This window comes from Jaculus jaculus, chromosome 5 (assembly GCF_020740685.1).
Source record: "Jaculus jaculus isolate mJacJac1 chromosome 5, mJacJac1.mat.Y.cur, whole genome shotgun sequence".
NCBI lineage: Eukaryota > Metazoa > Chordata > Mammalia > Rodentia > Dipodidae > Jaculus > Jaculus jaculus.
In genome coordinates, this window is record NC_059106.1 from 142,445,258 (window position 1) to 142,469,288 (window position 24,031).

At 35.3% G+C, this 24,031-nt stretch overlaps 1 long non-coding RNA gene across 1 annotated transcript in view; it reads left to right on the forward strand.

The window, feature by feature from the left end:
- The window catches only part of LOC123460855, a 514,919-nt gene that overhangs the window by 345,738 nt on the left and 145,150 nt on the right, over positions 1–24,031 (forward strand). The window contains exon 6 of the long non-coding RNA XR_006637250.1: positions 16,199–16,241. This is a non-coding gene — a long non-coding RNA (uncharacterized LOC123460855). The remainder of the gene's footprint in view (positions 1–16,198; positions 16,242–24,031) is intronic.

Consider the following 24,031-nt stretch of genomic DNA (forward strand, 5'->3'; position numbering starts at 1 on the left):
GAATAATTACCAATTCTACTTCATTATTTGTTTTTATTTGGAGCCTTTGAGCTCTTGTCTTCTAGTTCTTCCTAAGGTATACAATAGGTTATTGTGAACTTTATTCATGGCATTGTACTGTTAAACACTAGAACTTATCTTCCTTTGTAGCCATATGTTGGCATATGGTACTGTGGTACAACCTCCCATCCCTGATCCTTCAATCCTTCTTCCTCCCATGTAGCTTACTTTTTTTTTTTTTTTTTTCTAGGTAGGGTCTCACTCTAGCTAAGGCTGACCTGGAATTCATTATGTAGTCTCAGGGTGGCCTCAAACTCATGGTGATCTTCCTACCTCTGCCTCCAGAGTGCTGGGAGCAATAGCATGCACCACCATGCCCAGCCTACTATTTTTCTTCTACATTGAAATCAAACATTATTTTTCCTCCAGAGGGGGTGGGTATCCACATGTGAAAAAGAATATGCAGTATTTGTCTTCCCAAATATATCAAAATTCCATATTGTTCCATATCCATCCATTCTGTGATGAATGACAGATTTTCACTGGTTCCACAGCTGAAGATATACTAGTCCAGTATATTCTACATTCTCACTAATGGACATCTAGTTAGGCTTCATATTTTGCCTATTCTGAATAGCTCTGTAATGTACATGGGCATGCTTTCATCTCTCTGATATGTTGATTTCATTTCATCTGGGTAGTTCACAAAAGTGAGATGGTGGGATAGTATGGTTGTTCTATTTTTGAGGAACCACCATACTGTTCTCCATATGGCATTGAGAATTGACATTCTCACTAGCATTATATGAAACACCTTTCTTCTGTATTTCTTACTCTCTCTCTCCCTCCCCCTCTCCCCCTCCCTCTCTCTCTCTCTCTCTGTGTGTGTGTGTATGTGCATGCACACAGGTATATTTTTAGTAATAGTCATGAGTGGTGTGAGATAATATCCTGCCTTAATTTTATTAGCATTTCTCTACTGGCTTGTGATGTTGAGAATTTTTTCCATTTACATACTGGTCATTGGTATTTCTTCTATAAATGCTTTTCAAGATAATTTGACTATTTTAATGGGATTGTATATTTTCGTTTCTTAGTTTAGTTCCTTATATATTCTAGAAATAAAGTGCCTAGCCAAGGAATATTTTACAAATATTTTCCCATTTTCAAGATTCTCTCCACTCTGTTTATTATTTTGTTTGTTGTGTAGAAGATAGTTTAGGAAAGTAATTATTATCCTATTTGTATAATTTCATTTTTGTGAAACTTTAAAAAAATGACTGATAATGCCAATGTTTTGAAGTGTTTTCTCTATTTTCTTCCAGTGGTTTCATAGTTCAAATTATTACACTTACGTTTCTTCTGAGAATATCATTCACTTTGAGTTGATTTTTATAAATGTTAACACATAGAGCTCAAATTTCATTCTTCTAAATGTAGATAGCCGATTTTCCAACCACTGTGTATTGAAGAGGTTATTCTTACTGAAATGTGTGAGTTTTATGCTTTTGTTGAAAATTTTTCATGGTTTATGTGAGAGTTCACTTTTAGTATTTTATTATTTCTCTTGTTGGTTTTTACACTAGTGCTGTCTTGGTTACTTGAACCAGAAAATGTCTTGACTATAGGAATAGTACTGTCTGAAGATTTGTCTTTGATGTTCAACATTGTTTGGCTGTTTGGTTTCTTTTGTGCTTCTATACTAATAGTACTTTTTCTTTTCTAATTTGGCAAACATTGGTCTTTTGTTTATTGTTTATTTACATATTTATTTATTTGTAAGCAGAGAGAGACAGAGTGAAGAGAAGAAGACAGAGAATGGGTTGATAGGATTTTCTTCAGCTGAAACACTGGTATTTTGATGAGAGTTACAATAATTCTGTAAATTTTATCAGTAATATGAACATTGTATTTCTAATACAAAAAAAAGGTCTTTTCATTGTTTTGTATCTTCAATTTTTTATTAGTATTTCTGTAATTTTCATTGTGGAGGTCATCTTTGTTTTTGTTCAAATTGATTCCTAAGCATTTTTATACTATTATGAATGGTTTTACCTTCTGGAATTCTTCCTCAGGAAGTGCATTATAGCTGCATAAGTTTGTTAAGAAATTTTTAGTTTCTCACCCAATTATTTTCCTATTGATCAGAATTTAAAGCAATTTTTGTTGTTTTGGAGCTTTGGTATTTTGACTTTATGATAATAACATGTAGTAAAACCATTAAAAACTGCTTGAGTAGTCAATAAATATTTTTTCCTCTATATAAGTATATTGATTATTTTAATCTTGGACTCATAATCTCGAGCAAGAGAAGTCAAAGTATAAGATATGTAAATTGGCATCTATAAATATAATTGGTGGTTGGGATTATTTAACAAATCTATTTACAATAATTGTATAATGCTTTTATTTCATAAATATCTAGATACTTAGTACCAACTAAGAATGAGGAAAGCACAAAGAACATTGAAAGGGATTATCTGAAAAATTATATGATGAAACTGTCACCATTTGAATTATTATAGCAACAGAATCACTAGTTAGAAGCCAAGTTTTAATATTTGGGATTTTTTAGACTTGATAAATCCTAAAATCACATTATAATATCAGGTGTGGTAATATTCTGGCTTTCAATTTAAGATATTCAATGTTTACATAAATCTCAGGCTATACAAAGGAAAATCACCAAACTGTTAAAGTCTGATCCAATAACTAAACACACTGACTAATTGAAACAACCCATTCCCATATTTCTCTACAAACACAAGGGAAAAGAACAGGTGAATTGACCATGTGTATTGCATTTGGCTGGGAGCTTCTATATGAAGCTGTTGAGTGAATTATTTATCATCTCTGATTACAAAATAGATGGCAGTGTGATACTTCAGAGGTTATTATTATGTCCTTTCCAATTGATACTGTCTGTCTGCATTTTACACTTTGGCATTCATTTCTTCAAAATTAGTCTGCTGAAGTTATGGAGGGGCAAGCCAAATACTGGCCTTGTTTTCTCAGCAATGAAAAGAGATGGAGTGCTGAGAAAATGTTCTGCCCTGGGTCATCTGTGTAGATCTCCGGAATGACTAGAAGCTGGGAAAGAACTTTGAATCCATCTTAATTTCATAAACTAAGTTTTCTCTATAAAATGAATTTTCAATTTAGATAAAAATATTGCCTTTGATTTTCATCTCTCTATATAAACGTAGTGTCTCCTTTGTTAATATTTTAGAATTCCTCCCTACACACCATTGAGAGCAAAGCAAAAGTCAGGAGTATTAGAGTAATTTGAAAAATGACCAAATTATTAATGCCCTAGAGCAGGACATACTTGGAGTTTATCAGTGAGTCATTTTATATCCTCTGTTAATAATTCTGTCTACTGAAACTCTTCTAATATTTCTGTATTTTCCAAAGCAACTAAGTGGGAAAATTGTCCACAAAAGCAGTTTTATACAATAAAAACACATTAATTCAGTGAAAGGAAAGCACATTTTGTCAGTTCTACTCTGACTCAAAGCATAAAAATATTCTAAATAGACGTAATGCTTAACAGGTAATATTAAATAAAGGAAAGTGATTCATTCTTTCTATGTTTGAACATTATATATAAGGACTAACTACTATTTTATTATAGTCATTTGCTATACATAAGACTAAAGTATTATCAAGAAAATTATTTTACTTAGAGAGAATCAACTCTATAAAAATTTAAATATTAAAGGACATAATTTTGAAGTTCAACAGTTGCCTTATAGTGACATATAAAACATGCATTTCATAGTTTAGAATGTGTTAAAACTTTCTCAGCATATTGCACTCTGCTCATCAATAATAAACAATGACTTTTTCAAATATTGATCCAAGGAAAGACTGTTGATATCAAATTCTGGCTTAAAGAAAGCAGATAGTTGCAATGTTATTAAACAATGTCTTTACATGTTCTTTTATTTAAAGAATTATTTTTGAGCTGTATTTTGTGTGTAGGAACTTAATAGTGATTCTTCTACATGTTATTTCTTTTATAAGTAATCTAAGCAGAAAACACTAATGCAGTTTTTTAAAAGTATTTAATTTTAATTTTAATTTTTATTTATTTGAGAGAATGAGAGACAGAGAAAGAGGGAGAGACAGAGAGAGAATGGATGCACCAGGGCCCCCAGCTGCTGCAAACGAACTCCAGACGTATGCACCCCCTTGTGCGTCTGGCTTATGTGGGTCCTGAAGAATCAAACCTGAGTCCTTTGGCTTTTGTAAGCAAGCTCTTTAATCACTAAGTCATCTCTCCAGCCCCACTAATACAATTTTAAGCAACTTTGGAACTAAAATTGGTCATTTATAATCATGTCTGAAGTATTAGTTTGGTTACTGGATGCATTAGATTTATGAAAAACAGTGCCTACTAAAGTTTAATGTGTTTTATATTTTAATTTTTATTTTGTTTTCCTATGGGAAAAAAAAGGAAAAATTTGGTGAGTCCAAATTCATCCTTACTTAGTAGTGTGATAGAAATTATATAACAACTGTCATGTTTGTACTCTTTTCTCAATGGCAGAAATACAGCTAAAAGTTGCTTTTAGGGGCTAGAGAGATTGCTCAGTGGTTATGGCACTTGCCTTCAAGCCTGAGGACCCAAGCTCAGTTCACTAGTATCCATATAAGGCAGATGTCCAAGGTAGCACATACATCTGCTGTTCATTTGCAGTGGCTAGAGGCCATGGTGTGCTCACTCACTCTCTCTTTTTTCCTCTCTCTCTCTCTCTGCTTGCATATAAATAAATAAAATGCTAAAAATATTTTTCAAAATGTCGATTTTACTATTATCTTATACATTTTCTTTTCTTTACAAATTTATTGCAACATACGTAGTTTGGGACAAAACCTTTATATTTTTATTGAAAACTTTAATACATGTACATATTGCACATTTAATATGCAGATACCAAACTAAAAATATTAAATTAGGAAGCCTATCCAAAAGTTAAACTTCTTCATAATTTATGCTCATTTCTAACAATCACTCTTTTGCTGTCTTTTTTGTATGACAAGGGGAGGTGGGGGGGTAGTTCAGTGGTAAAGCACTTGCCTATTAGTTACAAGTCCTGGGTTTGGACCCAAGTAATATAGACTCACAAATGAGCACAATGTAATGTTGACATATTTACACACACATACGGACACGAGCTTTGGGCTTTCTGCTACATAAGGAAGGTACACTATACTTGATGGGTATCTTTGAAATCTAATTATAGCTGAGCCCAGTGTAATTGTTAGCTACTTCATAATAATAGGTTTTGTTTTCCTTTTTTATATTTCTCAAATCAGCAAGACTGTGAGTCTGATGAGAGTTACAATACTTATAAATATAAATATGTATTATAAATGAGGCAATTATTTAATGAATCATGTCTGTAAGCATATTATATTCGCCTCCTTTTGTGTCTGATAGAAAAAAAATCTTTTGTATTCCATGAGAGATTCTTCTCACTGGTAAAATTGATAAACACATGCATTATCTACACAAGAGATGATCACGTAAAATTAAGTTAAAGGTCCACTTTTCCCACATTTCCATACACACAACTATTTTTTCCATGTTTTCTTATCTACATTAACTGGAGGAGAGTGTGACCAGTTGAATTAAGTATATGTTATGTAGCTCCCAGCTCTTGCTTTTTCAATGTACCTGATGTAAATCACAATACATTATGCTATTAATATCCTTAGTGCATAAATTTGATTTTCCAACAATGATTTGGAGGATCTCAACTCTGTTCCATTTACTTATCCTGCTTGAGACTTAGGGAGCAAAATGCTATTTTCTATTGATTTAACTTTGCAAATGAATGATTATCTAGAACTTCTTTACTCAGAGGGTGTGGTCTCCTTAAATGTTCTCTGAGTGGCTTTCATAAAACCCTGAAATCATTACACAGAAGTCATCCTTGCTCTCTGAATACACACATGTTTACACAGAGCATGTTCATAGGATTTACAGGATGCTCAAAACGATTTGAAATAGAAAGGGAATGATGAATCATCAACCCTCTCCTATCTTGGTAATGGAAATGAGCTACATCTAGTGGCATGTGATTAAATACATTAGGAACTTTGGTTCAGAAGCATTACATCTTTCCCAGTGTCAAATAGAATGGCATATTCATAGTGAGGACAAGTAGTTGTCTTTTTCGTTAGCATCAGAACTACTTCTCAACATGTCTTCATCTCATTGGCATTATTCTGTTCCTTAAAAATACTAGGCACATAGCTTGAAGCAATTTTTCCTCCACTAAATTCCCAGAATCATTGGAAACATGGGGATCCTTCACACCACCCCATGTTAGATAGGGAAAAATAATTCCAAGCCAGCATCCAACATCTAAATGCTAGTTTAATTTCTAGTTTTGGCTCAGTTTTTAAAATACTTCATTTATTTATTTGAGAGAGAGAGAGAAAGAGAGAGAGAGAGAGGCAGATAGAGTGAATGGGCACAACAGGGTCTCTAGTCACTGCAAACAAACTCTAGATGCATATGCCACCACGTACATCTGGCTTATGTGAGTCCTGGGGAATGGAACCTATATTCTTAGGCTTCGCAGGCAAGCATTTTAATGACTAAGCCGTATCTCCATCCCTTGGGTCATTTTTTATAAGAAGCAAATAACAACCATAATTCTCACAGAAGATACTTGATCTTAGCACCCTATGCATCCAAGTCAGTGCTATCCTACATGTTTTCTGTGATCCTTGGTGAAGATAATGATAAATCATCATAGAAAACCCCATGGAATTTCCTCTGTTCTCTGCTATCTAGGATATGGGTACAAGCTGGTCTGAATTTAGAAATGTTAATGGGACTGGGTATAAAGGTTTTGGTTAGGCCATGAACCAGAGGTTGTCATCCTTTGTAGGGAGCTCTTTCCCTATACATTCAAATCACCAGTGCTTTGATTCCTTCTCTTAGTTTGAGGCTTGGATTCATTATGGAAACAATTCACAAGTGTTAGGCCTGCGACATTTCACAGACTAACAGCTTGGAATATCAAGAGACCTTGTGTACTATATGACCTCAGAAACTTTCTCTTAGCAATGTGTTTTATAATCAATAACAATTGATTATCTAATGTGTCACCCTTACATGAGAACTATGTTAAAGATATAATTATATTAGGAATGAAAAGAAATGATACTCAAAAAAGGGAGTATACCTTACCTGCTTTGTTATTATAAAGAGCAAAGTACATGTTGCATTTCACGGGGTTATATACCATTTGGCTGAAAAATAAACTAGGTCAGACTTGAGCTCTTACAGAAGGCAGTTTTATACTGACTCACCACTTGGGGGCGCATATCGCTAGCCCAGTGTTTAATGTTACTGAAATGGAGGGTGTTTTCTGCCAGAATAGAGAAATTCCTGATCAATTTTGTGGCTCAGTGTATTGTTTTAAAAATCTGGACATGTTTAATAAGACTAATTGACTAGAATCTAATACTAGCATTGAAAATTCTCTGACATTATAACTTTCAAGATTGAATCCATTTCCCTAAACCCTTGGGAGAAAAGGCTTGACACATTGCCTAGAAAACTCAAAGAGAATTGTGTGGAAGAAGGCCATTTTATATTCTGGTCTTAAGAGCAGTTGCAATTTGGACTGAATTAGTGTTTTAAGTCTGTGTGGAAAAATATAAGGCTTATTTTGATAATGGAATCAAACTCTATCCAAATATTGAATTTGACTTTCCATTTGATGTTTATTTGATACAGTTTAGGTTGGAAGCTAAGCTCTAATCTCATAATAAAATGAACATTCTCACATGGCCTGTGGGACTTCTGTTGCTGATAGTATTTACCTGAATTTGCACTTGGGAACTTTATGAATGAAGATAATTAATATAGTAGATGTGAATGCAGTATGATTTTTAATTTCTCAAATATGCTCCTCATTCCTATAGTTCATTTTTAATTATCTGTTTGGAAAATCAACTCTATTGATCAACTGGAAACTTCCTGAGCTTTATAAATTAATTTTCCTTCAAAACTTGGCAATCTGATAAAAAACGGGTTCACTTTTGCAAAAATTTAAGTCTATGGATGGGGATTTAGATCAGTGGTACAGTGCTTGCCCAGGATTCATGGGACTCACTATGACTCCATTTTTTTTTTTTTGAAACTATAATTCTATACTCATTAAGATACAGGTACATTTGCCAGGTAGAGTTATATGCGATGAAAGAATAGTGTCCCGTCTTGAAGTTTTTTTGTTCATTTCATTACTTTAATTTAATTTTCCAGCTCACAGTCCTGCATTATACCTTCTGAGCTTTCAGCTCTCAAACCTCACCCTGTGGCTTTTATGTTTCCAAACTATGCCTCTCATTTCCTTTCGATCCTAAAGTGGGGTGCTCTTTCATCTGCCTTTCAAACTTCTATTTTGCACTTTACGTTATTTCCACTCCCCCCAGTACTATCAAAGATTCTTTATTTCTGCCTACCCCACCCCTGCTCCCCAGTATAGCATCTCATCTATTTCTCTCTACGGAAGCTGTGGTTGACTGGGAGGAGGGGCTTTCTCATACCCCAGGATCCGTGCTATGATGATTTCCATGGTGCCAGCGTACTTTAACCACATCATTATCATGTCGTCCTAAATCCCTGCTCACTGAAAAACACCATCTTTCAATGGATTTGATTTCCATTAATCAATTTTGGAATTTGAGATTCATGGATGAAAAGCAGTTACTAGAATATTCCACTATTTGTTCCCACATTTGTTTCATTCCCTTAACTGTCTAAGAAAAAGGAATTGTGCAAGGGTCTTTTTTATCCCTTCCACGCTTACCTCTCCTTTCTATGTCCCACCGAGCTCCGCCCCCTCCAAGTCTATTCTTCCATACAGTAGTTAAATCAGAGCATGCAGCAGGACGGTATTGTGGGGACTGGTGGCCACACAAGTACTTTGTATTCACTGGAGGTTTAGAAGAACAGCAGCTGCATATAAATATGCATAGTTGAGAGATTCATGAGGGTGCCTCCTCGTTCTAGTGCTGCTTGGCTGCAGCACAGGCACTACAAATCAATGAACATTTTCCCCATCCATCAGCTGCTCGCTTGCAAGCAGACAAAACACTTACAATGCCAGAAACCCACAGAGAGCTCCTTAGTGAAGGAAACCTCCCTGTCAGGAGATTCAGAATAGCCTTCTCCCTCCCACCCTCACCTCCACAGCTCTCCACCTCCAAGTCTTTTTCTTATCCTCCATGGATTGCAAGCACTTAAAAAAATAAGACCAAGAAAGAGAGAGAGAGAGAGAGAGAGAGAGAGAGAGAGAGAGAGAGAGAGATTAAAAAAAAAAAGGAGCAATGATAAATCAGGGTTTTGAGGGTCCTCACATGGCACTTGTCACAAAACAAAGGATTCTTTGAGCATTAACCCTTTTGGAGAATAAGACCCATCATAAAGACGAATCCACCCATGTTGACTGTACAGCTTTACAGTCAGAGGGGTTGGGTGTGGAAGCATTTTTTTATGCAAAGCATTGTCCCATGCTGGGGAAGACATTTGTAATTCATCCATAGCTATTAGATGGATTTGATATTGAAGTGGTTACAATTACTAAAATGAGAAGAAAAACACAAATGTATTGAATGGTTGAAATCATGTTTTCTCCCATTAATGGAGCAATAATTTGCAGCATTCGTATATATCTTTTATTGAGATTGTTCAGTCTACATAAGCATTTCAGTAAAAGCTTAATCTCATTTAACAAAATTTCATGGGCAGTTTATTAATGATCCAAAGGTATAGTGCCTGGTGATTAGATGCAAATTCATTATATGTAGAGTGAGCATAAACCTTTTTTTCATTCAGGTTTAAACTGAATTAACATCAGTAATAAAAATAACATTATTGTGTTGAATGAATATGTAGCAATTAACCAGTTTATCATGATTTCTCTGCCAACTTGCCAATACATTTCCAATAAGAATAAGAATCCATTTGATTCCCTATTCATGTGTTCTTTCGTTCTTTTTAGTTATTTGTCAAATAGCTATGATAGCACCATGGAATACAAAACACTAAATGTTGATTATCTATTGTGTAGTTTTTTTTAATGTATGAAAATGTTCTGTTTGGAGAACTAGGATATATGATTATGTAAGTGACTATGTGCTATTCAAATTTTAGAAAAGTTTGGTTAGTTTTATTGAAGAAATTTAATGAATATTTTATAACTCTTTGATATTGATTTATAACTTGGCCAGATAATACAATGAGTTACCAAACTTTTAGAAGGTTAAAAAATTAATTAAGATTCTTGCACATCCTTAGCTATGGCTCAGAGATGCTGGCTGACCTGTGAATGTTTCATTTGCTTGTGAGGAACACAACCAAAACTTGAACCCCTCTCTGCTGAACTCCAGAACACATCCATACATTTCTACTAAGCCATATTGAATTACAAGGCCAAATGTGATCATTGCTCTCATGGATCAGAGGAGTTAAAGATCACTTCCAGCTGGGATGACCAAAGAAGACATCATTAAGAAGGAGTACATTTGAGCCGGCCTTTGAAGAATGGGCATGGGAACAAAGCAAACACAGCAGACAGGGTAAGCACTAGAGAAACCCTAGGACTCTGCAAAACAACTTGCCAGGCAGACGGAGAACATCACATTTCCACATTACGTGGAAAACCGTCTGTAAAGAGCACCACTATGGAAATAAGTGCCAACAAGACCCTTCATTCATTAGAAATGGAATTCACAGATGGATTTATATTTCACTTCAAAAGAGTCAGAGCAAATGTGTGGACTTCACTTTCATCATTTCTAAAGGAAGAGCTTGAACACAATAACCACTGATCACTCTTCCAGGGAGGTCTCTTTGGATGGGCTAACCTTTTCAAATATTTCAAAATGCAAAACATATCAGAAGTAACCAGGTCATGATGGGAGTTGTATAATTGCTCTAAGACTAATGGAATTGGGCTGGGGAGATGGCTCAGTTGTTAAAGGTGCTTGCTGGTAAAGCCTGCTGGCCAAGGTTTGATTCCTCAGCACCTACATAAAGCCAGATGTACAAAGTGGCACATACATCTAGAATTCTTTTGCAACAGCAAGAGACATTGGTGCCTGCCACACTCTCCCCAGTTCTGAAATAAATTAGTGAATAAAAATAATTCAATTATTCTTAGTGCAGATTATCAATGCATTTACATATATATAACTATATATCTTTTACGCAATTACTTACATCATGCTGCCTAATTTGAAACTCCAAACTTAATTTCAAAAGAGCTTTCCCTGCCTTGTAACACATTAATATTTTTTATTTACGTATTGGAGAAAGAGAGAGAGAGGATATGAATAGGAGTGCAAGAGCCTCCACCCACTGCAAAGGAACTACAGATGCGTGTGCTACCTTATGCATCTGGCTTACATAGGTACTGGGGAATCAAACCTGGGTCTTTCTTTACTGACTTCAAAGCTGTATGTCTTTTGTCAACATTTTCTTTCTAATTTTCCTTTCTAAACAAGAAAGACCAAGATGAAGAGAGGTTCTTTATTTGAATTTAGGATGAAAAGAAAACCAAGCAACATTTTCCCTTTTATTTCTTCAGAATACTGAAGGGGTTTTAGTGGGCACTCTCTCTTCCTTGAGCAGAATTGCCAGAGGTAGAATTCCATCCAACCATTGTTACTATCAAGGGAAACTGGAGGTTGGAAGTTCCAGATCTTGCCATTTTCCATATTCCATTTTTCTCTCAAGACCTAAAATAGTATGTTTTGACAAAATATGTTTGGATCCTAATTAGAATTGAGATTTGATTAGAGTTCTAAATAGTTTAGAATACATTAGGTTTGTTTTACAGATTTAAATGAAATTGATCCTTATTTGTAGTAAACAGTGCATTGTTTTGATCTTATTAATTCTGATATTTAGTGGAGATAGTTTAAGCTCATTTTGGTTAAATCTGTTCATTGCAAAGTTAATATTTAACAATTTTTAGGTTTTTTGTTACTTTATTTTTATTTATAAGAGACAGAGAGAGAAAGAGGCAGAGAGGGAATGGGCATGCCAGGGCCTCCAGCCACTGCAAATGAACTCCAGATGCATGTGCTCCTTGTGAATCTGACTTATGTGGGTCCTGAAGAGTCAAACCAAGGTCCTTTGGTTTTGCAGGCAAATGCCTTAACTGGTAGTAGGGTCTCAGTCTAGCCCAGGCTGACCTGGAATTCACTATGGAGTCTCAGGGTGGCCTTGAACTCATGGTGATCCTCCTACCTCCTACCTCTGTCTCCCTCTGCCTGAATCTTAACAAACTAAATTCATTAATGCTGAGCATTGTTCATAGGAAAGTAAATAAAACAAGGGCTATGACAGCAGTCCTCTGACTTCTGCCTTCCTGTTGAGATTTAAAGGCATGTGCTACCATGCCCAGCTGAAATATTTTTTTCTAAAACAAACAGGTTTTATAGTAATGAAATTTGTGGATTCAAGTAATTGCACAAAAACACATTACTAAGAATTTTAATTACATTAGACATTCTGTAATTTATGTAAGCATGACTAAAAATTATATTTCCTGAATCTTCATGGTTTTAATAATGCATTTTATTTACATGGAGATTTTTATTCAAGAAAGATATTGAGAATTATAATGTGACAATCAGTCTTTGGGATGCTGTCAGTGTTATTCTCCTATCAATTGACAAGACCTCCAAATGGGGTGTTACAAGTTGCTTAAGAACACTTGTAGAACCTTCCTAATAGGCACATTCCAACTGTCATTTGGAAAAATAACAAAAAAAGAAAGAAAAAAAAAACATGATTGTTTGAGACCAATCCATATGGTGGAAAATAAGTCTTATCTCTCTCCTAAACAGAGCCTTTGTGGGGAAAAGACCTGATCAAATTCCTTGGACATAAGGTTATTGTTGAAGCCTTTTTCTTTTTTTTGTAGCTTTTAAAAGGTTGCATGTGCCTTCATGGATGTAAGCAGTCATGGAAGTATGACTGTTGTTTGGAAAATGAAGATTGTTATACAGTGACATTAAAAAAATTGTGTCTTTTACTCTTTTGCATGAATAAACTACAGATATCTTACATAAATATCAGTACACCCAAATTATGACACCAAGGATAACCCTAGTCTTACCCTACACTCGGATTCACAATTTATTATTAGGCTATTGAAATTGTTAAATAGAGAAGAAAATGGAGTATGTAAAAGTGCACTCCAAAAAGCAGCAAGAACTGAGGACAACCAAAACTGTCAATAAGACAGGAAGAGATAGCTGACCCCTGGCAGCCGATGATCCACCCCACCATAGCAGCTAGGGCCCTGGTGAAACCACAGACCACAGAGGGACTGGCAATATGAGTAAGAGTGCTGCTTCCCTGGCAAGCCTAAAATCCTGCACCAGGGTGAGGAAGACAGACACGGAGGATACTCAAAACACACCAAAGCAGAAATCCAGGAGCTGCTGAGAGCTCAAGACCAAGGTAGACTTCAAGCACACCCACCGGGACTCATGGAAATTTGTGGAAGAGGAGGCAGACAGAATGTAAGTGCTACAGTGTGGAAGGGAATACCAGAAGCATTTCCCCCACTACAATGACTGACTGCTTCTCTCCCAACTCATAACCCACAGCTCCATGGTGAATAACAGCAACCCCACTAAGGAGGCTCTGGTGGAGTGGGGACAAGGAGGAGGGCAATGATGGTACCAACACTTGATGTACCTATACATAGTTTCTACTTAATAAAAAGAAAACCTGACGGCTGTTCCCACAATGCCTAAACCACAACCCCAAAGGGAATACCTACAACCCTAATGAGGAAAGTCCACAACAGAATGGGACCAAGAATAAGGGAAAAGAGGGCATCAAGATATTATGTATCCATATGAAATATGTGGCTAATAATACTAATCATGAAAAGAAAATCAAGAATAAGAAAGAATAATATATTGTTCCTAAAGAACAATGAATTCAAACCTTATTGTTAATGCAATAAACATTAAATTTTGTTGTATACATTAAATATTGTTGAATACATGTTAACTTATGATCTACCTAAAAAGTAAAATGTCTTGTCTATATGGTCATAAATTCCCAACCAAGTTAGATGACAAATAATGCTGTATTTTAAAATATTGAGTTTTATAAATGTATTCATTACAATTCTTCAAATTTCATTATAAAAACAGTGTTCATGTCAGTGATATATAGCATAGGCATTCCCAGGTTGTTTGATCCTATGTGATTTTTGGAAGAATTGGCAAGGTCTACTTTTACTGCTGTCTACAAATGCTATAAGTAACTTTTTCTCTACATATAAATTTGTTGTGATGTGTTATTCTACTGAAGTAATGAAAATCTTTTAGAATAAAGCTTGAAAATATAATACAGCATCTTACATTCTCTTTACAAAACTTTATTTGATAAAGTGGGCCATTTCAATGTGGGTTTTGATAGCATTTTAAGGAAGGCTGTCTTCATTGGTAGACAAAAGAGGTAAACAAGGAAAGATCTTATGTAATTTGCACTAATCAGATTTTGTCCAGCAAGGAAAGATTTTGAAACTAGCGCACATGAGACTCTCCCCACACCTATCAATTTGATATTTGTTAAGTTTCCATGTCTTGGAATTCTAGGTCCTGATAGGGGCAGAATCTTTTCTTTAATAATGATGACTCTGTTAATACACTGTCTGAAAATACAGGCTGGTAAAAAATGAACTTGGCCAAGGATTACTGTGCATTTTTTAAAGCATTTACAGAAACAAATTATAAAATTTTATCTAAATTGTAGTATTATTGAAGAATCACAAATGGTTACTTGGTTTTAAAAGTAAGTAAACACGAGCCAGGGAGCAGTGAAGTAATTCCATTACTGTTTGTAACAGTCCAGATCTATTTGCACATGATGCCATACAAGTGCTGGCTTTTCATTATGTAGAAATGCCCAGAAAACAGATGTGATATGAAGGGCTGCTGGGCAGTTTCTTCTGCATCTAGCTAGAGGTGTTATTAACTAGTTTTACCAGCATTGTGGCACATTTTCTTTCTCCCTTGATACTTCTCTTGATTTCTGTCACTCATGTGTAAGTAGCTTATGATGAGAACATCAACTAATCTTGTGGTATCTCTTCATCAAGGAGAGGATGTTTAAGGAGGTGATTACAGTAAATACTAATGGCATGGATCACTGACTCAGGCAGGAATATGAAAGTATCAGGGGCAGAACACATGATTCCACTCCCTCTATTTTTCAGCTTGGAAGGAAGAAAGAATTCAATAACTTAATGCTGTGGATTGTGTGTATGGCCAGGAAATAGAAATTTACCCCTACTTCTGCCTTGAGCTAAGTGAGTTTGCTTATCTGTAGAGTAAGATAGTTGAATAAATTGAATTTCAGTTAACTTTTAGTTTCAAGACCTGTTGGTCATGATGAAAGGCCCAAGGATTTTCTGGTTAAAAAAAAAACTGATATATGGCGCAGGAGAGATGGCCCAGCAGTTGAAGCACTTGTCTGAAAAGCCCCGGGTTCAGTTCTCCAGTACCCACATACAGCCAGATGTACAAGATGGTATATGTGTCTGGAGCTCATATGCAGTGACTAGAGGCCCTGGCATCCCTATTCTATCTGCTCCCTTTATCTAATAAATATATATAACATATATTTAAAATTTGATATTCTAGGAAATATCTCTAAGACACCCCAAAAACTCAGAACTTGGGTAATTCTAGGCTTAATTTTTATCCCCATAGAAGGAATTATACCCTGTATTTTCAGTGATTATTAAATGTTGCTATAGAATCTGCAGTTATTTAAATATTTAATTCTGAATTTATTAATATTGTGTGGCTTTTCTTTCTGTTTTTTAACCATTATCAGTTGTCAGTAGTAACATTACTAAATTGGCTAGTAGCAGTGAAAAACAGGTTCCTAATAACTCCATTCATGCTCCATGGAACACACACTTGCTCTACCCACATAGAATGCTTTCATCCTAATGCTTGTGTGTACATTGTCACTATCAATGCCCACATATATGTGACCAGTGACATCTTGAGATAATGTGGGGTTATGCAACAAATGGAAACACCTACATTCAATTAATTAATAACCATTTTAAAGAAGTCTTAAACTTTGTTTTTATCTCTGTGTCATCATTTTCTATTTCTTTTGCAGGTTGTCCCTAAAGGTTAATCTGACTATTTTAGCCAACTACAAGGTAAGAAAACAATTTTTTTTTTCTGATTGTACACAATAGTGTGTTTTAGCTTCAAAGCTGACTCTCCTTATTAGAGATCAAGTTGCCCATTATAAACAGCACATAGAATCTCAGCTTTCTGGTTAAACTTCAACTCATACAGCACATGCTATTTGTCAGTTTAACATTTTCTCTTTCTATTTCATTCTATTTTACTGTAGATTTTTTTTTTCTTTTTACATGTATATATTTATTATACTACTTTCTCCTTTAGTTCATGGTAGCTTGACATACTGTATATAATATCCACATGTCAGAAGATTATATATATATATATATATATATATATATATATATATGTATATATATATATATAAAATTTATGTATATTATAAATACATCCAAACATATGTGTACCCAAACTATAGTGCATGTGCACGCGCACACACACACACACACACGCACACACACACGCACACACACGCACACACACATACACTGAGGACATCGTGTGAACCATAACTTTACATGTATTGCCATTTGATAGTTAAACCTTTTCAGGAAAATATATAGCCCCACATTAAAGTAGCTTTCAGTAATTTAATAATATAAATGTTAATTTGTCATATTTGCTTCAAAATATGGAAAGTATGGTCTTTTCTTGATTAGGGTGTTTAGTAAGATAAATTTAGAACTTCTAGTCTAGTAAATACTTCTCTGACAATAACTTAATTATAGCTATTTCTATCCAAATTGTTTAATTGTGGTGAATCATATGCAGACTTCTCAGAAATAGGTCACCCCACTCCCACATTCTAGCACCTATTTTCTAATTCAGAGTAGACCTTTTCATGCCTAAAAGAGCAAAACAGTACATATTAGAGACATATGGCAAAGTAAAAACAATAACATAAAACTAATACTGTGCCAGAATTCAGAACATCCCTACTAAATTGAGATGGTTGGCTGCATTTATTTATACCTGAGTTAATGATTTCTTAGGTTCGCTGTGTGTTTATCGTTTCCTCATTGCCCGAGAGGCTTTTTGGCCAACAAATGTGGCTTTGAGGATGCAGCCTCCTCTTCTGTAAAGTACATGTAGTTACATCAAGCTCATCAACTCACTGAACTGAAGTGAGGATCAGGCTGCAATGACAAAGACTGGGGGCACTGTTACAAGGTCTTCTGAAACCCTGAGGGAAAAGACACACCAATTCGGATTATCTGAAGGAAGGACAGAGGAGTTGATGGCAGAATGTCACGTGCAGCTACTGGGGAGGCCATAGGAGATGCATTTGTAGTTGCAGAAACTACAGAGGTGCTTTCGATTCCTAGATGCTCTGCCACAGTCTGACTGCAGGTGCCTCTGTGGTGAAGGTCTGCGTCATTTTCAGTGTACTAGGTGAATTTATGAAGTCCGCTTCCCCTATATATGAGCTGCCTGCTATAGTTGCAGAGAACTGTTCTTATAGTAAGTTGTAAATGTTAATCAGGTCTCAGAAAAGCACTGTGTTAGTCAGAATTCCTTTATTTGTGTTGTTGCTGATGTACTGACAAAAGAAAGTGAACCTTGTTTCGGACTGAAGAAAGCTATTTTTAGGTTGCAATGCTAGTAATATTAGTACTCTACATTGATTTCAACTCTTTTTAAAATTTGTTTTTCAAGGTAGGGTTTCACTCTAGCCCAGGCTGACTTGGAATTAACTATGTACTCTCAGGATGGCTTTGAATTCATGGTGATCCTCCTACCTCTGCCTCCCAAGTGCTGGGATTAAAGGCATGTGCCACCATGCCCGGCTGATTTAAACATTTTTTATGAGTATTTTAGACCTTGAAGATGGGAACGGGATTGTATCTCAGTAATGGGGTGCTTGCCTAGCATGAACTGGGCCTGGAGTTCTATTCCTAGCACTGAATTAAATTAAAGAAAAAAACAACAACTTATACTGTGTAGATTATTAGTGATGGTTGGCGTTCTTTAACAATTTAAATTTTTAAAAATTTCAAATTAAAGCAGTAATATAAAAGAAATAATTTGGGCTGGAGAGATGGCTTAGTGGTTAAGGTGCTTGCCTGCAAAGCCAAAGGAGCCAGGTACGATTTCCCTGGACTCATGTAAACCAGACACACAAGGTGGTACATGTGTCTGGGGTTTGTTTGTAGTGGTTGCAGGCTGTGGTGTGCCCATTCTCTCTTTCTCTCGCAAATAAATAAATAAATTATTTTAAAAAATAATTCTTTATGCAATATGTGGTTTCCAGTTTTCATGATGATATTAAACTACTAATCAATAAAAACATTTTTGAAATTCTTAGACTGTGGAAAACTCTATGATACATACTTTATACTTCATCCAGTATAAGTACCTTTGTGGTGTTAATTATTTTAAATAAAGTACAAGACTATATTAAATAAAAAATGATATGTCCCAAAAATATTAATATAAATACATGGTACTTTTCTACTCCCTGTGCAATTCTGATATTTTTCTCTCTTTTAATTATAGATATCAACCTAAGTGAACATATTGTCCATTTCCTCTTTATTAATGACTGTATTTTATATGATCACTGAGTGCATCATGATTTATTTAATAGACCCTCTACACATTTTTTTTAAATAGAACTTTAAAAGAAAGGAAACAGAGGCTTTCCTTAATTACATTTTTGGCAGACATACAAAAGAATAATTCCCATTTGTATATTGAACAAGAAAGAAATGAGTGAAAGAAAAGTGTAACAGTAAAGGGACACAGAAAAAGGGGTCAGTGTGCAGCCATGGTCAAGGGCAAAAAACGTTAATAATATAGATGAGCATGCAAGATTCTCATATGTATGTATAATTAAAATCTGTTTTTTTTTAAGATTTATTCCAAATGGCATATCCTCCCATTAACATTAAGAGACTTCCCTCTTTCTCCTTGTAGTTACCACCTGTCATATATCTTCACAGAACTTCAGTGAAAAATAGAATATCTCACTTTTGCCTCATGCAAGAATTCATTTTATATGTGTTTTTGCCTCCACTAAGGTTGTTAACCCCTGGAGGGTAATGACTGCATATTATACATCTTTGAAGTTAATAAATGCAGAATAAATATTCATTCAATTAAATTGGATTGAAATGTGAGAAAAGGGAGTAATCAAGTAAAACTGTTAAATATTACAAGCAGCTTGCAAGGTGCCACTACTTGCCTTTCTGTTATCCTTGGAGTAAATTGTAAACAATTCCCTGATGTATTGGACACAAATAACATAAGCATATGGTTTCTGATGTACAATGGAAGTTATTTAAATGGAATTCAATGGTTCTTTGTGCTATTCATGCTCAAATTTATAGCTACAATCATTCATACAAAACAATTTAATAAATAACATCTTTATAAGTTGAAAAAATATTTATGTGGTCTTGAACTTAATTATATATTTCTTTAATGGATTTAAAAATATCATTACATTTTATACAATATATATGTATGTAAGACATTGTTATTGTTAATATAATAATACAGTCAGTTCTATGGATTAAAATATTAATATTTATTTATGACATAACAGTGACATACAAAAGAAGCAATTCTTTGTGTAAATTCTATTAGAAGAGTGGAACATTATTTTCAGCATTTGCATGATGCAAATTGCTATTCATGCTATTTGAATCTTCAACATTATCCGAACTAACAAAAGTAATTTTCTATAATTTGAATCATGAATGAAAGAACCTCTGATTCCACATTACTCTAAAGTCTGTCATGGCATGAACTTAAATGTGGTGAGAAGCTGTATTTCCTTCAGAAAACGTAAGAAATAGGTATAGAGGTGTTGTTTGATGATGAAAGTTAAGACCTTGAGGCCAAATATTTCAAATATATATCTTGACATTGTCTTCGTTTTCACTCATTTATTCCCATCATTGGCACCTATTTATTTGGAATTATAAACGAAGTGCTTCTGAGCCATGTGCCCACAACCATGTATCTGAAGGTTGATCACATACTAAGGCACACTGTGGGCAAGGGGCAGAAGATTGCATGATCAGCATCTGGGCTGCAAGAGCCACTGTTCATTTTTGTCAACTTTTCTGATCAGTTGTTCATCCCAGTGATTGCAACTTCTTGAAAGATGGATATTAAAATTTATGTGAGACACACAATGGCTTTGAATGAATGACATAAAGAAAGAATGGAAGATAGGAAAGCTTGCTAGACATTAGCAAGCCATATACTAAGCTAAGCCAAGCCTTATGCAGACAAATTGCCACATGTAGATGTCTTATAAATATTTGCTCAATCAGAAGATGAAACAAACTTCTAGGATACATTAGTTACAAGTGAAAACTCACATTCCTCCATTAGAAATCTTGTGTAGTATTTTAGGGGAAGTCATAATATTAGCATCAAATATAGAGACTTAGCCAGTTGAGTTCAGCTCTTATTGCAGGAGCCGTATTGAAAGAGAGAGAGAGAGAGAGAGAGAGAGAGAGAGAGAGAGAGAGAGAGAGGGAGAGAGAGAGAGATTGATGAGAGTAGATCAAGTAAGCTAGGAGGCTGCTGCTAAGATGCTATACTATGAAGGAATTGCAGTTATGAAAATAAATCAATAGGAAGCAAGGTTCCTGGTAAAATAAAATTCTGATACACAAATCTTGTCATTTGGTCACACTATTAATTGGCTCACTGGACCCTCAGTTGTTTCCCACCCTGTCCTGACTTTATTCCTTTTCCAGAACTGTCGTAATTCCCTTTTGGACAGTCGTGCCATTCACTCTTCCATGTCTTCTTCCTCAGTTCTACCAGTTTGTATTTCATTGTACTCAGTGGCATTTACACAGAACAGTTCACATTAAAGATATTGAATCTAGAATAACCTTTAAAACATTTTGAAACATAAATCCATACAGGAATTTGCAAGTAGAGAATAGAAAACATTTTCTGCCCACCCATTTGTAAGTTTAAATGCTCTATTACCTTTGTCTTTGTAGGGTATCCTCTAAACAGGGTAAATTTCCACAATTATAATAAATTCAGAAATACAGGTATGTATGTGTGTGAGTGTATATTCTTATGCATACACTAGCATGTATGCCTACATATGTGTCAGCATGTTTATGAGTATGGTTCTGAATGCAGGCATGTTTCCTTGTGTATGAAAATGTGATCTTCCCTATATATGAATGTGTTTTGTGCAGGTGGGTATGCATTTTGGCTCAGGAATGTGTGCAGCATGAACTCATAGAACTGGGAGATCTAAACCTTTGCTTTAAGTTTCTTAATTATGTTAATTATGTAACAAGAGTACTGGATTAAGTGCTTAACTGACTGTGATGCTGCTAGGGAGACTGAGGGCGCCTCTCAGGCCTAGCTGAAAGGTGTGGGTTCCATTCTATCCCCAAGAGCCTCAAATGCCAGCAAAGATCTGTGATCCTGCTCATGCCTCACAACTCCTCCTACCGACCTCGGATCACATTTCTTCTCCTTTTTGTTTCTAAATGCTCTACATCTATTGGCTCTACATAGGCCAAGAAAACATGATGCTTCTCTGACCAAGGTAATTGAAAGTGACAATATGACTACATTTTTTGGGTGACAGACTTTAATATTTCCCAATATCAAAGAGGGAAAGTGCATAAATAAAAGGAAATAATTATTAAAAAAGAAGAAGAAAATTAATCTTAAGAAATATAGGGGACCATCTTAAATTAAGGCAATAGATTATTATTATTTTTTCTTTTTGCTTTTTTCTTTTTTTTTTTGAGGTAGGGTCTCACTGTAGCCCAGACTGACTTGCCTAGGATTAACTCTGTAGTCTCAGGGTAGCCTTGAACTTGTGGCGATCCTTCTATGTTGGTCTCCCAAATGCTGGGATTAAAGGCATGTGCCACCATGCCTAGCACTAGATTATTATTTTAAGCTTAACTTATATGTTTGGTTTTCACGAGATGTAGACAAGAATAAAACATGAACTTGATCTGGAATGATCTCAGTATTTGAGGTAAAATATCATTTCAATGTTATTGACAGTGGTATTTACTGGCTTATAGACAAGAAAAATGATAGACTACATTCTGAGCCTTCTTAGGGCAGAAATGATTCACATGAACTCTAAACTAGACTCAAAAGTAGGACAGAGAAAGAACACACTTGAAAATCAGCATTCCACCTGAGGTTGGCCCACTGTTGGTTGTTCATAAATACTTTTTTAGTTTGTTTGTTTGTTTTTCAATGTAGGGTCTTGCTGTAGCACAGGGTGGCCTGGAATTTACTAACTAGTCTCAGGGTAGCCTTGAACTCACAGACGCCTCATGTGTGCTGAGATTAAAGGTATGCACCACTACAACTGGCTCATAAATACTTTTTTGTTCATTTATTTGTTTTTTTTTCAGTTGGGGTCTCACTTTAGCCCAGGATGACCTGGAATTCACCATCTAGTCTCAGGCTGGTCTCAAACTCACGATGATCCTCTTACCTCAGCCTCCCCAGTGCTAGGATTAAAGGTGTGTACCATCACACCCAACTTATAAATACTTTTGAGTAAGTGAAAAGGTCAAGTGTTATTAGTTAACAAACCAGAGGTAAAAATGACACAGGGAGGAGTAATTAGGCAGATGAAGGAGACAGACAACCTGGTGTTTGGGTAGGAGGGACAGATGTGAAGTTCTCTTGTGGTAGAGTAAAATTTATGTGATAAAGGGAGGTTACACTGAGGAATGCACTTAAAGAGGAGCCAGGTAAAGGATTACTTTCCATGTACAACTTCAGAAGAGGAGTTTTACACTGTGAGTTGTATTGATTGATTACAGGTACCATGGTGCAGGAAAAGCAGGACAGACATGTGGATTTTAATCGTTATGCTATTTTACTGATTTTGGCAAGAAAGATGGAGACAACATGAGATAATAAAGGAGAGTTTAAAGAGACAGGAAAAGACATTGGTGCATGACTTGGGAGATATTTGACAAACCAAGTCAATAGAATGTCTCATGTGCTTTCTAGACATTCAAGGAGAGATGTAAATTATAGTGTGATAAAAGAGAGAGAGAGAGAGAGAGCGAGAGAGAGAGAGAGAGAGAGAGAGAGAGAGAGAGAGAGAGAAGGGGAGCGTGAACAATGCTAAAGTCTGTGGCTGAGTTCTGAGATGGAGGACCTTATGCTAACTCACCTAAGGTATATTATATGACAAGTTAGGACTTGGAAATAGAGAGACACATTAAAAAGAAAAAGAATCCACATTTAGAAATTTGAGATATCTGTTGAAGAGAGAAAGTCAAAACCAGAGAAAAGTATATACACATGTTCCTATGTGTATGTCATAGCAAGAGTTCTCTGTGTCAATACTGCCTGCAGTCATCGAAAAGCTTTATTTTTTCATTAACTTACTGTAGTCAGATTAATTTATCACTGGAATATATTGTTTGAAACTGCAGTAATTTTTTCCGTATTTCAAAATATACCACATACAGAAAAGAATGCTGAAGCTAAAAACAGCTTCCAGACTTTTGAAAACATCGTGTGTCTGGACTACAGAAGAAAATAGGAAAGCTTCCAGTTACATGCCTGAACCTGTTTCGGTTTCAATTACCTGGATTGCTGAGGCAGAAACAACCTTTGTGCTTGATTTGCCCTTATAATTGTCTTCTGCATTGCTTTGCTTGGGGCATGTTCCATGGTCTATTATTATTAGAAAGGAAAGTCGTTTCCTTTTTTGGTAGCTGCACAAGAAAAATCAGTTAAAATATACTTTATGATTTGTAGGACCAATAGTTTATATACTTCTCCATTCAGAGAACAGTGTGTGCAGCAGAGAGAAAGGTGT